This window comes from Cheilinus undulatus, linkage group 5 (genome assembly GCF_018320785.1).
Source record: "Cheilinus undulatus linkage group 5, ASM1832078v1, whole genome shotgun sequence".
NCBI classification, from domain to species: domain Eukaryota; kingdom Metazoa; phylum Chordata; class Actinopteri; order Labriformes; family Labridae; genus Cheilinus; species Cheilinus undulatus.
This window is the reverse complement of record NC_054869.1, coordinates 9,781,455-9,797,999: the sequence shown is the minus strand read 5'-3', so window position 1 is coordinate 9,797,999 and position 16,545 is coordinate 9,781,455. Positions and strand designations below refer to the sequence as shown.

Here is a 16,545-nt window from a genome sequence, read left to right as displayed (position 1 = left end):
GATATGGCAGCGACTGGAATGAGGGCTGAAGATAGAGGCCTTAGACTGGAGCAGATGTGGGGTGAGGGGGGAGGTGGAGGCTGACAGGGGTCTGGGTTTGGATGATGGAAAGGAATCAGGATTAAAGAGACAAGAGACATATGCACAGACCAGAGTGGCACGAATGTCTGCTCTTGAATCTTTAGCTCAGAGCTGCTGTTACCAGTAGTGTGCCATTAAAACACTCCAGCTGCCTTCAAATAAAACAAATACACAAAACATATTCCCTATTCCAATATGGTGCCAGTATTTAGATGTTTTCATCCAGTTAGAGTTCAGAATATACACCACTTTTCTCAATCTTTTAAAGGAACAAAATAGTAAAAGGATTTCTTTCTCAGATAATCATCTGTAGCACAAACATTTGCAAATGACAAGGGTCCTACTAAGAGTTTCACATGTTAAGATTATCTGCATATCCATTAGCTAAATCCATTAGGGGCCAAACCATACTGATTACCTAGGATCCACCGAGACACCTATGACTACTCTGAAGGAGTTACAAGCTTCAGCAGCTGAGATGGGAGAGACTCTGCATACAACAGTTGTTGCCTGGGTTCTTCACCAGTCAAAGCTTTATGGGAGAGTGGCAAAGAGAAAGCCACTGTTGGAGAAAAGTCATTTGAAATCTGGACTACATGGGAGACTCCATGGTCAAGCGGAAGAAAGTTCCTTGTTCTGAGACCAGAATGGTACTTTTTGGCCACAGTGGTGGCAGCATCATGCTGTGAGGATGCTTCTAGGCTGCAGGGCCTGGAAGGCTTGAAAAGGTAGAGGGTAAAATAAATGTAGCAAAATATAGAAAAATCCTGGAGGACAATCTTATTCAGCCTGCAAGAAAAGCTTGGGAAAAGACTTGTTTTCCAGCAAGACAGTGGCCTGAAGCATACAGCCAGAGCTACAAAGATATGATTCAAAGACAACAAGGTGAATGTTCTGGAGTGGCCGAGTCAAAGCCCAGACCTCAATCCAATAAAGAATTTGTTGCTGGACTTGACAAGGGCTGTTCACGGCTGATCCCTGTGCAACCTGACAGCTTGAACAGTTTTGCACAGAAGAACAGAGTAAAATTGCAGTGTCTAGATATGCAAGGCTGACTGAGACCTTTCCACACAGACTTAGTGCTGTGATTGCAAAAGAGCCAAATTATGTAAACCATGGTTGATTTATAAAATAGATAAAAGGGAAGAAACAGTCAAGGGAGTGAATACTTTTTATAGGCACTATACATGCACAAATCATACATTCACTCATTGTGCATCAGGTAAATGTACTTTCTCTATTCTCCAAGTTTGATGTCTGCAAAGAGGAGCAACTTCAAGGGAGTGTGCTCACTTTGCAGAGCATCTCTGTCAGTCTGTCTGGGGCTTAAACGCAGATCCATGTGCTGGATCTACTCACTTTATCTTGAGCACAGCACTGCAGTGATTTGCATCTTCATTACAACAGCTTTAAAAACTGCTTAAAGGTGTGTTTCGACTTATGAGTTGCTGGTTGAGTCCAAGTTGATTAAAAGAAGCAGGCTGTGGATGTGAATGTGGTCATCATCGATTCTTTGCCACAAAGAACAAACAGAAGAAGTGCAGTCACTTTGGTAGTTTCATAAGAACATTTTTTATTCAACAGTGATGTTATGCAACTAAACCTTTTTGGGACAGTTTGACAAAAGAGGTGTTGTGGGTTTATGCTCACACTATGAACTCCAATGAAACAAGAGAAAATCTTGATATGTTTGTGTTTGATTTAGACCAATAAGAAGAGGGAGGAAAAACACTTAGGAAGTTCATGAGCTCTTACAGAAACCCCTACATTACTGTACCCTCTGCTCAGATACAGTCCAGCCAGGATGTGTGATGGCGGCTGTGATGGTGTTTGACGGTGGAGGGATTTCCTGTGTCTAGTCCGGTGTCAGCACCCATCTCTCATTTACAGCTCCCTCCAGCCTCAGCAGCCCCCTCTTTTTCTGTGAAATGGCACTCTGAAGTGTGATGGATACTCGGGATTAACTCTCGCCTCTGAGGATGAGAAGGTAGCTATGCTTTTCTGCACACACACATACACGGCGGTCAATTTTCCAAGGTAATAATCTTCCTCTCTCTGTCTGCGACACTGTGGCAGACAACACCAACTCTAATAGCCACATAATACCACCCTCGCGGTCAGAGGTTGAGTGTGCGTCTGTGTTTGTGGACAGCTGTATGACTTGGGATTTGAATGCGGATTTGCATTATTGTGTGTGTGCTTTTAGAGTCAAATGAAAGGCAGCGAGGATGAGAGGAGTCGCCCCCTCCGGCTTAAACGAACCCATCGTCAAATCAAACGCACATTAAAATCCTAAATACTCGTCATTATAGACCAGTCAAACAGATTGGCTGTGGATGCCGAAAAACTTGCCGCCGAATAAAGCATTTCACGTCCTCGCTTTCCACCCACTCCTCTTCCTCTGCCACATAAATAGACGCTCTGATCTTCCTCCTTAGACTGTTTACACTCCCCCTCCATCTGCCTCCTCTTTTTTATGGTTGCAGGAATATTGTTAAAGCGCTGAGACCTTGACCTTTTGCTTACTTGCTTTTAAGAAGTGCTGAAATTTAATGTTGGGTGTGATATAAAAGTCTGTTAAAACCCTAAAATATAATCCAAAGTGTCATGCCTGCCAGAGTAAAACCTCAGCAAAGGGACAGTTTGATTGGATGCCTTCCAGTACGAAACTCATCTCCTGACCCTCTCCTTCGATTGTGCACAAGGGCGGCAGTCCTTAGGGTGCATTTAGGTGTTCCTGTTTACAACAGTCTAGACTGTATACAACCAATATTTCACTTACTGTTTACCAGTAACAGGACAGTGGCAAATTCTAGAGGGGAGTGTTTTTCCCCTCACTAAGCCTCTGTTGTAGCTCCAGTGATGCCAGTCAGCACGCCATTAATCTGCTTTTAATTAGATTAAAGCATCTCTCGCAGAAACAGGAAGCAGCGCTCTTGTGCCTCAAACGGGGCCAAACAAAGGCTCCAATTGGCAAATAAATCTTGCAGGCTTCCTCCCACTTCCCTGGAATCATCCGTGTCTCATAATTATTGCTTTGCTCCAAACGCTCAGATTCGGGGAGATGGGGGAGGCGAATGACATGGCTGATCATCTGAAGAGCCTGATGTTGCTGGCGACTGTGGATCTCCGGCACTTTACAGAAATCCGGGTGGGAGTGTTGTAGGAGGATGAGCGCCGATCGGGGAGTTTTTCTGGGGTAAAGAAAGTTTAAAGAAGTTGTGAAGTAGTTGATCACCGGGAAGAAACGCTTTTAAGTTGAACCGCCACGGAGGAGGTGCAGGGGATTAAAGGCGCCCCACTATCCTGTGCCAAACACAGGTGGATAAACGCTGCCATGCGTCCACACACTAATCTGCAAGGACTTCATTTCACTAATGATGTGTAGCAGCCACTCCACCAGACCTCCTAGGAATAGCTTTATTATGCAAACCTCTTTGTATTTCCGACAAAACACAAGGTGGTACCACTTAAATAAACCTCTCGCTCCCCTCATTTGTTTTTCACTCCTCCACACCTTATTATCACTCCTTTTCATCACTGCCTGTATGAAACACCTCATGAGAGGAGAGGAGATGAAGGGAAGGTGAAGTAGCTAAAATGTCAGCTGCAAGCCGCTAGCTATGCTTATAATTAGCCTCTTTTTCAGGGTTGTGCTGAGTTTTGATTTAAAACAACAAAGACAGGAAAGTGATTGGCATGAGAGGAGGTTAGCTGACAGGGTGCTGGTCACCCGAACAGCTGGGGTGGCAAACAGGGGCTCAGTTTCAATCTGGAGGAGGTTGGTGATGGATGGGCTAATGGGAAATTTTGTGTCTGGAGCAAAGTGGCAGGTTGGTTTATAGTTAAAAACCAAGGACTTACAAAAATGTGCATACTTCTGCACTGTTGCCATCTGTTTCCCCAACTTAATGAGTATAAAATTTACTTTTAACTCTGCAGCACCATACTTCTGTTTCACTCTTTCTAGCAAATTTCTGGACAGTGAGGTTGCTGGTGGCCAAGCAGGTAAATCTGCTTAACTGCTTTTTCATTTTTATGCCAATTTTATTATTTATGTATTCTATCATAACCGCAACAACACATTATAACCAAATCCTGAAGCCTTAAAAGTTACATGGAAAAACTGCTGCAATTCTCTGTCCTGTATTGGTGCATTCACATCACTCGCTCTAGCGGCTTTGCGTTGATCGTGACCTCAGGCTTCGATGCAGTTCAATTTTATTTTGGTTGGGTTTCAACTCAAAAACAATGACAGGTGTCGTTCATGTCTGAGGGAGGGAGTTTGCTGTAAAGTCTGTTGACAAGTTAGCATCTTCTCATTCTCTCAGTGGCAGCTCGCCGCTACCTGAGTCTTGTGACGTAGTTTAAAGGTGACAGTTGCAGCTTCGCATGCACTGCCGGCATGGTGCATTCAAGACAGTCGGACATTCCAACAGAGCTTAACCCAATGCTTATTCCCCACATGAAAACTAGTCCAAAACAATTTTACAAAGAAAAAGGTCAGGAAAGGAAGAGGAACTCTATCATGCTTATCAATGCAAATATCTAACAACAGTTATTACTGCACCTTTTTTTTTGTTGAGCTTGTACATCCTAGGCCAAAGATTCAGCACAAAGTTAGCGAGCAGTTTGTCTGTCAAACAGTGGAAACATGGAAAACTTTCCTGCTCTCCTTCAGCTGACTGAGGTATTTCTCCTGGCCTGGCTGACCTCGCCTGTCCAACAACGCTTCTTGTGCTCACACTCACCATGTTAAAAACTTTGTTGTTTTCTTCACTGTCTTCTTCTACATCAGCTGTTCAGCTCAAGGTGTCTATCAAAATTAAATTGACCCAGGGCGCGCCGGTAGTTGAGTGGTTAAGGCGCACAGCATGTACGTGGGCAGTCCAAGTTCGAATCTGGCCCTTTGCTGCATGTCTCTCCCTGACTCTCGTCCCTGTTTCCGGGTCTATCCACTGTCCTCCTCCATCCAATAAAGGCCCAAAAACAAATCTTTAAAAAATAATATATAGTTTCAGTAGGACTAAAAGGAATGTCTGCCAAGGAACTTACCAAGAGCTGATGCAACACATGGATCAATTGCAATATGTTCAAATGTAATTGTACTACTTCTCAACAATCTTATTTGAAAGTGTAGTCTCCGCTGTGTTTTTGCCTGCTTATTCTAATATTTTAGCAAGACTCTGATGTGTTAGAGTTTTAAAAAGGAAGTGTAAATGGAGAGACAAAACATCTGTGCCTTGTCTAACACATCATTTATCTCCTGCCACTCGGTGCACTCCTGTACAAACTTGTTCACTGCAGGAAACTGTAATTAGACATAAAGAGTTTGGGCGGAAATTCCAGGAGGAGCACTATTATGTCTGATGTTTTGTTTTTGTTTATCTTTATTTATCTCCTATTTAAATGGGAGGTCTCCTGAGATTTGATATCTATTTTTGTTGGGGTTTTTTGTATCCCGTTTGACTTTTTCTGCTACATTTGAAGGTTACTGCAGAGCAGGGAGAGAAATGTGAAACCAATTAGTCACAGAAGAGAGTAGAATTTCCTCTAGTCGTGCCTGCATCCAATGTAAAAATATGTACGAGCTGTATGTATGCCATGTGTATACGAAACAGCATAAGGAAGGAGTGCTGCCAAGGGAAATGTAATGAGGTCGATGGTGATGTAAGATGCCAGACAGTCTGGATCCGGCCCCGTTTTGATGCGTCGTGATAGAAGCTGAGAAAGCGTGTGTGAATGCGCACCAGAATATGGTCTCTACATGTGTTATTTACATACACATGCTCTTCTGTTTGTGTCATTGCTTTCTGTACGTGACATTCCATCTCTGTGAGTCTGTGAGTGACTCTGTGAAGATGCCATCGACGTACAGGGTCACACTCTGCTGTCAAATGTGACGGCTGGAAGTGAGGAAGAGGAGGGAAGAGTGGGACGTAACTGGAGAAACTGAGTGCTGTGTTTACTCTGAACAAAAGAGGGAAAGTGATTCAAAGTGCTGTAAGCTAGCATGCACTTAGCAAGGCCAGGAGTCAGCGTTCATGTTCAGGGTGATAAATTCCACAGCAGTAAAAAAAAGATGGAGTCATCATGAGACTGCTGCTTGGAATTAAGGTCTGGGAGTTAACTCTTCATCTTTTCTGCTTCAGTGTGGGTTGTTATGTGAAGCAGGGTCCTAACACTTGAAGTTTTAACTTTGATATGACACTAGAAAATAAAGATTAATAATAGGGATGAGGATGCACAGATGCATCAGCTTAACATTGACACTGACATTTAGCACATCCAGTGGCTAATTCAGTGAAGAGATTTATTATCAGGCAGAAGATGTGGCCTGTTGGACGATCTCTGATCTGTTTTTATGCTCAAATATGAGAGCAAAGTTGGTACCGCCAGAGTGCTGCACCAAAAGAGTAATAAAAACCAAAGCATTGGCATTCGTATCAGCATTCGGTTCTGATTTTTACATCTTTCATCAGCCATGACAGCCGTCGCTCAGTGGGCTTGAGCTCACAGTTTAAGCACCTATACCATCAGGTAAGTCAGGATCTCTCCTGCCAACAAGTCCTCACTAAGGCTTCTCTACCCACCTTCTTTCCACTGAGTCTCCTTCAGTGGAAGTTCTTCTGTGTACTCTGGTTCATAAAAGTGTCCCCTCATATCCAAAGCCATCAGCATGTCATCGTCACTCAAGTCGAAATTGCTCATTTTGTCTTGTTTTAGCTGAGTTACTTGTTGAGCGCTTAGCTAGTAGCTGAAGCTCACATTGTAAAATAGTACCAAACTCAGAGGCTTTCTGGGTGAAAAAAAAACAACACCTGAGGATCGTCATTAACGGTAGAATTTTACTGAAAACTGATACAAAATGTAATGTATTTTCACAAAAAAATTAAAAAATACTAATAGATAAAAATGTTTGTGTCTTAAGTGGCTAAATAATATACATTTTGTGTGTATTATAACTTATTTTTGCATAAAGATGATGGTCTCTGTTTTGAATCCTTAACATTTTCTTACAGATAATATACTTTGGTTAAAACCAACAAACAAAAAAAGTATATGAACAAATGTTTTTATATGTGTTCCTGTGCTCTTGCGTTCGTCCATCATGTTTGAGAGAAACAACCTCGATGCATGATGGTAAATATTGCTGTCTTATTGACCATCGGCTGTTCGTTACTTTTCAAAATGCATTGTGGGACAGAATGAGTGCACTATACAGCGAATAACAATGCTCACTCAGAATTTGGACACCTCTACAAAATTTAGTATTCACTATAGTGCACTATACAGTGAATAGGGAGTGATTTCAGACACAGCCACTGAAACTACTGGCATCTAATGCTACTAGTAGCCAAATACCTTACACAATCCAACTTCAAAAATACTAAAATATCTCTTTAGATAAAAATATATATATATATATTGAAACCTTTAACCTTCAGAAAAATCAGTTTTCATTCATTTTCATTACTTGCACTCACTTGCACCAGTCTGCCACTGAATTGAATTGCAGGAGCTGGGTCAACAATACATGCCAATTAAATTAATCCACATTACCTATTTTATTTTAGAGAATTTATTGAATAACAAGTCAAAAACCCTCTCTGTCCCAGGAGCTTCTATTGTGAAAATTTGCTTGGCCTGCTGCGCAGGACTTCGCATGCTCGTGGAGCTCTTCTGGAGAGAAGACAGTTGTGATTTATCAAAACAGCTCAATTATTTGAGTAAGTAAATGAGTCACTGCTGTTGAGTTCAATGTCTTTGTTAAAGGACTAACATTCAGTGAAGTTAAAGTCTTGATTATCTGTACCCACCCTGGGTTTTCCATCAAAAACAAACGTTGGCAATGTTTGCAATTTGTGCACAAGTGTGCCTCCTATTTTGATAGTTTCATACCTCCCCTGTGCACCTATCTTATGAGAAATATATACAGTGCTTAACAAATTTATTAGACCACCTGTATCAGAGACCATCCAGCATCATGAAGTGCTTTAATGTGTACTCTTTCAGTTTTTCAGTTTTTTTGTAAATCAGTACATTTGAAAATTCATAGATAACAATAATAATTGTATTTTAACATTAAAAATATCATTTGGGTTAAAGAGCTTCTACATATTGGTGTATTAACCACTACAGAAACATAAAAAAATGATTTTGGTTTTACCAATTTTTACCAATGCTGTTAATTTAGGGCAGCTGTGGCATAAACCTTACTTTGGGTGGTGGTCCAATACATTTGTTAAGCACTGTAGTTTTCAGCGTTTTTGTATGACTGTTAATATAACTGATGATTGAAATGATCACTTACATGTTCAAACAGAGACTGTGTTGTTTTAAACGTTGTATTGACCGAGTGTCGGACATTTTGAAAGCTTTAATGAGGACGGAATACAGGCCAAAACTTTCTCCCCCCACTGGATATGTTTTACTGTCCTGAAACAGACTTGGCACCAGAGATGCTTTGTTTTGAAAAATGGACCTTTGTGAACACATTTGCTCTCTGTAGCGGGACATCTATCCAACCTTTGGGCTACACTGTTGTTTTTCTTTGCCACAGCTTATGAGCCATAGAGATATTGCAGGGAGGATTAGAAGAATCAGATTCCTGCCACAGAGCCATTAAGTGAAAAAATTTCTCCTCCAACAGCAGAGACAAACAACGAAAGTGATGCTCTGTTTCCCTTAATTCAATTGCGCCTGTGACTTTTCAGACTTCAAGAGCGGCGATACATCAGAGACAGAGATGACTCCGATAGCACAACAGTCAGCGCTCATTACACTAAAAATAGAGCTCTCTGCTGGGAGGATATCAAAGAGGGTTGTACAGTGCAATGCAGAACAGCGTACGCTACAGATGTTTGTCAACGCAGAGACCTCTGCAAATTAAACGTTCAGCTTGCGAGACAAAGCAGCGAGATGTGCTCCACAGTTGTCGTCTTGGTAAACGCTCCAGTTTTCTCAATTGCTCAGTGTGCGGTTCTGAGGTGAGTGGAGCGCTATCTTCCTCCCAGCGATGGAGAGAAAACTGAAGTAGCAAAGAGAGAGAGTTATTAAGCCAGCGTAGACAGACGGAGAGCAGGAGGGCAAGCTCATAGGAGCACTGAAGCTTTACAAACACAAGGCCTTTATGGCTTATGCAGATTGCCCTTATTGTCAGATATGACTAATTAGCACCACATAATGCAGTTGTGATCAGTCAGCCCACTGGAAACAACAAGCAGTTTGACAAATAGGTTCATCACGGTGGGAATAAGCTCTGCCCGAGGAAACAGCCTTCTCCTACAAAGTTTCGAGTCATTTTTCATATAAAAAATTACACTCAAGGGGAGAGCACCAGCCAAGAAGTGAGGGCAATCAGGAGCTCATCGATGTGTGGTTTCACACCAGCAGAGAATGAACACCTTTGACTGACATCACTTTAATACTGTAGAAAAGGTAAGCTGATACATAAGTCCACAAAGTCTTCCTTTTTAGCTTCGTCCAGCCAGCACAGGGGCAGTTAACATGACTGGAGGTTCAGTGCGCACTCGATGTTGCCAAATGAATTATTCAACAACTTTTGGATGAATGAGTTTCATATTTAGTGCAGGCATTCATGATTCCCTTTAGTAAATATTTCCACATTTCCTGGATGAATAGGTGTGAAATTTTGTTCACAGGTTTAAGGTCAGGCATCCTCATGTTTTCTTTTCTTCTGACTTATTCTGCAGAAGGTTGACTTGTTTTGAGTCGATTGAGAAGATTGTGTTAAAATCTAGCACCAACAGTCATGAGCTCCAAAGGATAGACTGTATAAACTCACACTTTCATTTAGTAATAGAGTTAGGTCCTAACTATCTTCAACTATAAGTACAGGGGTGTCCAAACTTTTTTCTATCAGAGTCACATAAAAAAAAAATACATGGCTCATTGGGCCACTTTTACATACCTCACCTCTAGCGTGAGTTAAAATAAGTCAAAAGAGTTTAAGATGTGCTTGGTAATTAGATGTGCTAGAGGAAAAATAAAAGCCATTTCAATGGCTGGCAAGGGAAACAGCCAACCATCATAAAGGATTTTGGGCTAGCCAATCAGGTTCCAGGAGGGCCTAGGTCGGCCCCATGAAATCAAGAGGGGAGACACTGACATCTCATTTCTACACAGCAAAAACTGTAGTTGTAAATTCTATTCTCAGTGTTAAACATTTCAGTGTTTATTTTAACACTCAAAGTGTAAAATATGTTGTGCAGATTTCCTATTGTGCTTTTGTTCAGTGTGTTTGGATGTTTTATACATTTAGATTTACTTACTGTACATCAGTGTTAATTTTATCGACTTAAACTTTGACTAAAAATGTTCGTTGACAGCCTTTTTTTCATGAGAAAGTCTAGACTGAGACTAGCCAAATATAGATCTGTGATGACTAAAACTAGACTAAAAGAAAGGTTTAGTTTTTATCAAGATGACTAAAACTAGACTAAAATGTTATTCAGTTCTCATCAGACATTCAAAATCTGTGATATTTCTCCACTGTGGGTAAATCTGTCAAAATACAATGATACTGTAGCTATTCTGCCTCTCAGCTGTAGAAAGCAGGGACCCCAGGTTTAGCAGAGTGCACAGAAGACACTACTATGAGTTGGTACCCGATTTAGGAAAGAGAATAAATGCTTGAACTAAAAGACTAAAATGTGAGGATTTTTTATGGACTAAACTAAAATGTTTTGAGTTTTTGTCAACCAAAGCTAGACTTAAACTATAAAGGGTAGAAATGACTAAAATGTGACTAAAACTTAAGGGAATGTAATCTCAAGACTAAGACAGACAAAAAATTAAAATAGCTGTCAAAATTAACATTGGTTTGGATGTTTATCTGTGTTTCCATGTTGTCTTGTGTGCAGTGATCACTGCTAGGATTCACTTGCACACGTTTCTTGAATTACTGTTGTTTTTTTATGTTAAACACTTCTGCACCATGAGTGAAGTTGTCTACTAAGTTGACCACTTCCTGTCTGTGGTCATGGTTGACTTATAACAGCGGCGTGAGAGCAAACTTTCTATTCAGGGCCTCTCATAGCTCTGAGTCTGTCTCATTGACCCATGGCTGCCATAAGCTACCTCACATCGTCACAGTGGTTTGACGTGAGGTGGCACTGATATTCATTATGAATTTAAAGTGTTTTTCACTGTGCAAATAAATGAATTAAAATGACCTCAGATTTACACTCATGACCAGATTAACACTTAAAAGTGTTAAATATCAGGGACACTGGGAGTGTTATTTTCTTCATAGAGTTAAACTTTATTAACCCTTTGCAGTGTAGTAGTGTATAGCCCAGTCTAATTAATTTGGAGCAGTGTTTCTCTGTGGACAGCTAATATGGGTTTCTGTATTCATTCACCCTACTCTTAAAGTCAGAGCAAACATCAAGTGAAAGAAAATCCATATTTTTTTAGTTTTTAGCACTTCTTTAAAACGTCAACTCTGTCTCCTCTGTTCCTCGCCTCACTTGACCTTTCTCCGATCTAAAGGTTTACGCTGTGGTTTCAATTAACTGCTGTTTCATCATCTCTGTGACCGCTGCCGCACTCGCCAGCTCTTTAATAAAAACGTCTTTTTGCACTTCTTAATTACTTTTGTGAGAGCTTTCTTTTTGTCCGCCTTGTGTTCTTAGCAGCGTGGATAATGCACTGCCAGTAAAGTCTGGACTTCTCTGCTTCTAAGTCTGTGAAACAGGACATCTTTCTGGTGCAATTACACTGACAAATTACTCTCTTAATCATCCTGATGGACAGCATGCTCACATCAATAACTGGAACAGCAAATTAAAAGAAATGAAGAAACTACCAAGACATGGTCATAGGAAAAAACAGCGCTGTTTTCAGGAAAAAAGGTCTAATCTTTGTCCAGCTCAAAGTTGGTTGGCTGTCACACTGTCCTATGTTGCCTTTAAAGGAGGATAGACCTGCACAATGTAAAAATAAAAGCAATGTGCAATGATTGCATTGATCAATATTGCAATGACAATATGAAATGCAATGCACAAGTACTTAAATCACAAATATTAGCTATATCTCAGTTTCTACTTCTGAATGCTGATCTTCATGTTTTACACATGTCTCAAACACCTGTGTTTCTCCTGAATCTTAATGATTAAATGATAAGACAGGGCTTTGACTTGGTGTTTACATGTTCTCCTCATACATGTGTTGGTTCTCTTTGGGGTCTCTTCTTCCCAAAGTCCAAAAACATGCTTGTTAGGTTAATTGGTGACTCTAAATTGTAAGACTGTTAAAATTTTGGGTCTTTGGTTAGTTTTTTTATATATAAATGGGAGGTCCAGCCACTGCTCAATCAGTATTCCTGACTACCATTACACCATGAAGACAAAAGAACACTCCAAGGATGGGGATGGATACACAAAAATTTCCAAGGCACTGAAACTCCCTCAGAGTTCAGTTAAATCCATTATTAAGAAGGAATACGGCACATGTGTAAATCTGCCTAGATCAGGCCGTCCACACAAACTAAGTGGCCGTGCAAGAAGGAGACTAGTAAGAGAGACCACCTATGACTACTCTGAAGGAGTTACCAGCTTCAGCATTTGAGATGGAAGAGACTCTGCACACAACAACTGTTACCTGGGTTCTTCACCAGTCAAAGCTTTACATCCCTACGCTCATAGGGACTTTAAAGAAAAAAAAAAAAAAAGGAAGTAGTTTTTGTTGCTGTGGTATCAAAACAGGTATCAATATTGTTTGGTTTTAACTAGTATTGTATTGAAATTTAAAATTGTAGTGTCCTGACAGCTGGGAATGGCTCCCTGAACTAGATAAGTGGTCAAAATAAATGGATGGATGGACAGACGGACAGACGGAAGGACGGATTTTCGTCCTTACTGCCCAGCGCTTGTAGGAATATTACCTTTCTCTCTGCCAGAGGAATGCCTTTGACTTACAAAAAAGTCATGCAATTTCTATGAGATCCTGAATAAAATGCAGCAAGTTTTGTTTTCAAAGGACAGAAACAACATTTACTGCCTTAGGTTATAACCAAAGTTGTTTGTAAAGCCCTCAAAGGGAAGACAAGTTCATTTGAAAAGCCTTTAATATCTTTTAAAGTTTTTGCATGTGGAAATAAACTATATGCCTGAAGCCTCTGAAACTTACCACTCTGCCCTCTTTCTTCCCTTCACCTCCATGCACAAACAAAAAGATTAATCATTGCCCACTGCCAGGTCCAGCCCACACTGACCTCTCTCTCTGTCCGACATCGGATCAGGATCAGGATACACATGTAATCTCTCATATCTCTGCTCCACTTCACTGCCAGATGAGAGCTACTTCCTATCTCTATCTCTCTGCACAGGATCATGGACTGGGTGGGTGCAAGAGGTGGAGTACATGCCCCAGCCTATACAAACATACATTTCCTCAGGCAAACAAACAAGATGACGTTTATTGTCCCACCATCCCGAACACTACTACCCCCAGACTCCCCAAAGAGAAAAACTGATAAATGTGCCCCACAAGTCAAAGTGGGTTTTGCCCTGGTGATTAAGCTGATTATCCGTGCACCTCACTGTTGTTACTCGCCTGTGTGTTGGGCTAATAAACGTCAAATATGATTTGTCTGGCTGTGGGCAAGAAAATGCCGGGTGCTCTCTCCAACACTGAGCCACATACACATTTCAACTGTGCATGACATTTAGGCCTTTAACGATAATTGCTTTCTCTGGATTCAAACCTCCAAAGGGTGTTGTTAGCACGTTGTGCAACGTAATCACACCACAATTGTAACCACCACGGATGCAGAGTTGATGCATGCCAGCTTGGCTTTAACCCACAGAAACCCAGTGAGTGGAAAATATTAATTAGCATCCTTGAAGCTCATGCGCTTCCCCTTACACTAGGTTTGATTAAAAAAAAGGAAAATCAGCTTAACTTGGAAAAACACAGCAATTAATCGTGATCTAGTTTAATGAGGGCCCACTTTGCCGTGTTAATGTGGCTAATTAACAGTCAGACAGGAAGTGGTATTGACTTTGAGTGGCTGCCACTAGGCGATGATGAAGCTGCCGATGTGTAAATACCACATAAGTGCGCAGGACAAGTGCATGCAAATTCCACGGACACCACAAGACTGATGGGTGTCCTGCACCTTTCCACAGAGGAGGGAAGGTATTATACAAGCACACAAATCCACATTCTATCAGCGTCTGCATGCGCTGATGCGTGTGCTGCATACTAATGTGCTTTTATGACTGCTACAACTGCCTGTCAGTGCCAAAAAAGCAAAAGCAAAGAGGAAATGAGCGCGCATACACGCGCTGTTAGTCACACATGGCTGCTAGAACCAGTTTCAGAGTCTGGGGATGCAGCTGAACTCTTCAACCGTCCATGTGAGGAGTTTGCCAAGTTACCTGATCACATGTTACACAACAGTTATAGAGCAGAGAGGAGACAGTTTCTATTCTCTGAAAATGGTCAATAAAAGCACACTTCCTTGAACTTCATGACCCAGCAGCAGTGCATTCACTCTTTCAAACAACAGCGAAACACTTCTTTCTATCCAGCTTTGTTTGCTGCCGACACACAATTTCAACATCGTTCTGCTGTAAACAGGTCAAATCGAGGCTGATGATACATCACAACAGCCCTTGGGCTCTTTTGAATTTACTGTATGGTGAGAAAGCCAGAAAAGTTCTCCATCATCAGTAGGTTTTATTGCATCTACAGCAATTGCACCCTCTCTTATCGTTCTACAGTCGACCAGAAGATCTTCATCAATAAGGTTAAATAATTTGATTTGTCAGCCAAACACAGACATAACCATCAAAGTATGGAATTTAGAGTAAACTCTTAGGAGGGTTGAGTGTGAAGAAACAACAGTCCTCAATGAGCTAATCACGCTGACTTTGCCACTGTTTCGTGCACGTCATCCCTCACATTTCCATTCCATCCTCAACTGTCCTGCCCAATAAAAGGCCAAAAAGGATCTTATGAAATGAAAAAAAAAATACTCCTTAATCATAAAAACTCTGAGTTAAAAACTAACATACTAAAAAAAAAAAAAAAAGGCAAATTCACATATCTGGATCATTTTGAGTGAAGTTATTTTACACTATTTGACTGTGTTTTTGTTTTTGATTTTCTTGACCTTAGATATATCAACTTAACACAATTATAGTTTGTGTTTAATCAGATGTGAGTTATTCACTAAAGAGCATCACTAATAATGACAGTAATTAAAGCACTTTTATACCGAAAAAAACATAGTCCTTAAAAGTTAAGATTTGTTTCCCATTTAATCTCAAAGTCAAATTGCTTGTGTCATTAACAACTGATACGTGGTGGGTGGTAAACCAGTGTCAAAACCGTGTTCCGGCACATAACAGGTTTAAATGCAAGCGTTGTGGTGAACACATGAGGCAAAAATGATGCCGCCGTTAGCATAGCAGAGTGATATGTAACAGACAACAGCTCAGTCTGAGTCCAGATATCAGCATGTTTCGCTCCGACACCTAAAAGCAGCCAGGTACGATTACAAGCCAAACACCAACCGTTTAAAATGTGATTATTGTCAAGCAAAGCAGTGAGGTAAAATGAGTTCTTTCCTCTTGTGTATAACAACAGCAACATACAGTAAGTATCTTTGCGCTGCATAACGTCTCTGTCAGTCTGTCCAGGTTTGAACAGAAGCTGAGCTGCAGCGGATCAACTTGGGTTGTCCTCAGCCTGGTTTGATAACAGCTTAAACAACTGTTTAAAGGTGTGTTGTAACTCATGACTTGCTTGTAGCTTTTGATTCTGTGGTGTTTAACAAGGTTGGAGAAGCAGATTTAAACACAGTGCCTGGCACTGTCGCTAAAGCTAAGTTAAATCAATGTTAACCACGCTATTTCCAACAGGTTCTTCACAATAAAAGTCTGCAGATATCATTTTGCTCAGGCCCTTTATTGTGAACACTCACATCATGAAATACGTGGTTGTCAATAGCAGCCTGACACACCTCAGCAAGAGAGAAATGGAACTTAAAACTACAGGTACAAAGAACTGAACACAAAGAGACATAAAACATTTTCTGAGATCCTGTACTCAAACAGCTGAATGTGCTATCACAGGCTTGTGTCAGTGGGAGAGTGAGGATTGAATAAATATCCAAAGACAAAGGAATGGGCATAAGCTCAACATTAATTTGGTATTTTAAATTTTCCTCACACAATAAAGTTCACTAATGACAGTAATGTTAGATTTACTGAAATGCATGCAGTAATAATATATTATCATGTACTTTCCCCATCTACTCAACACATTTTCATTGGACCAGTTTGCATATGACTGAAGTACATTGCCATTTAATTTCTTTGAGTGCATTTTCATCATAAAACAAAGAGAATCTGAATATCATCCATGTAAGAAGCTAGAACCAGAAAATGATCAGCATTTTTGCTTGATAAACAGCTTAAATAATTAATT

General features: G+C 40.7%; 1 protein-coding gene across 5 annotated transcripts in view; it reads right to left on the bottom strand.

The window, feature by feature from the left end:
• The window catches only part of arvcfb (ARVCF delta catenin family member b), a 271,707-nt gene that overhangs the window by 51,757 nt on the left and 203,405 nt on the right, over positions 1-16,545 (bottom strand). The window lies entirely within an intron of this gene.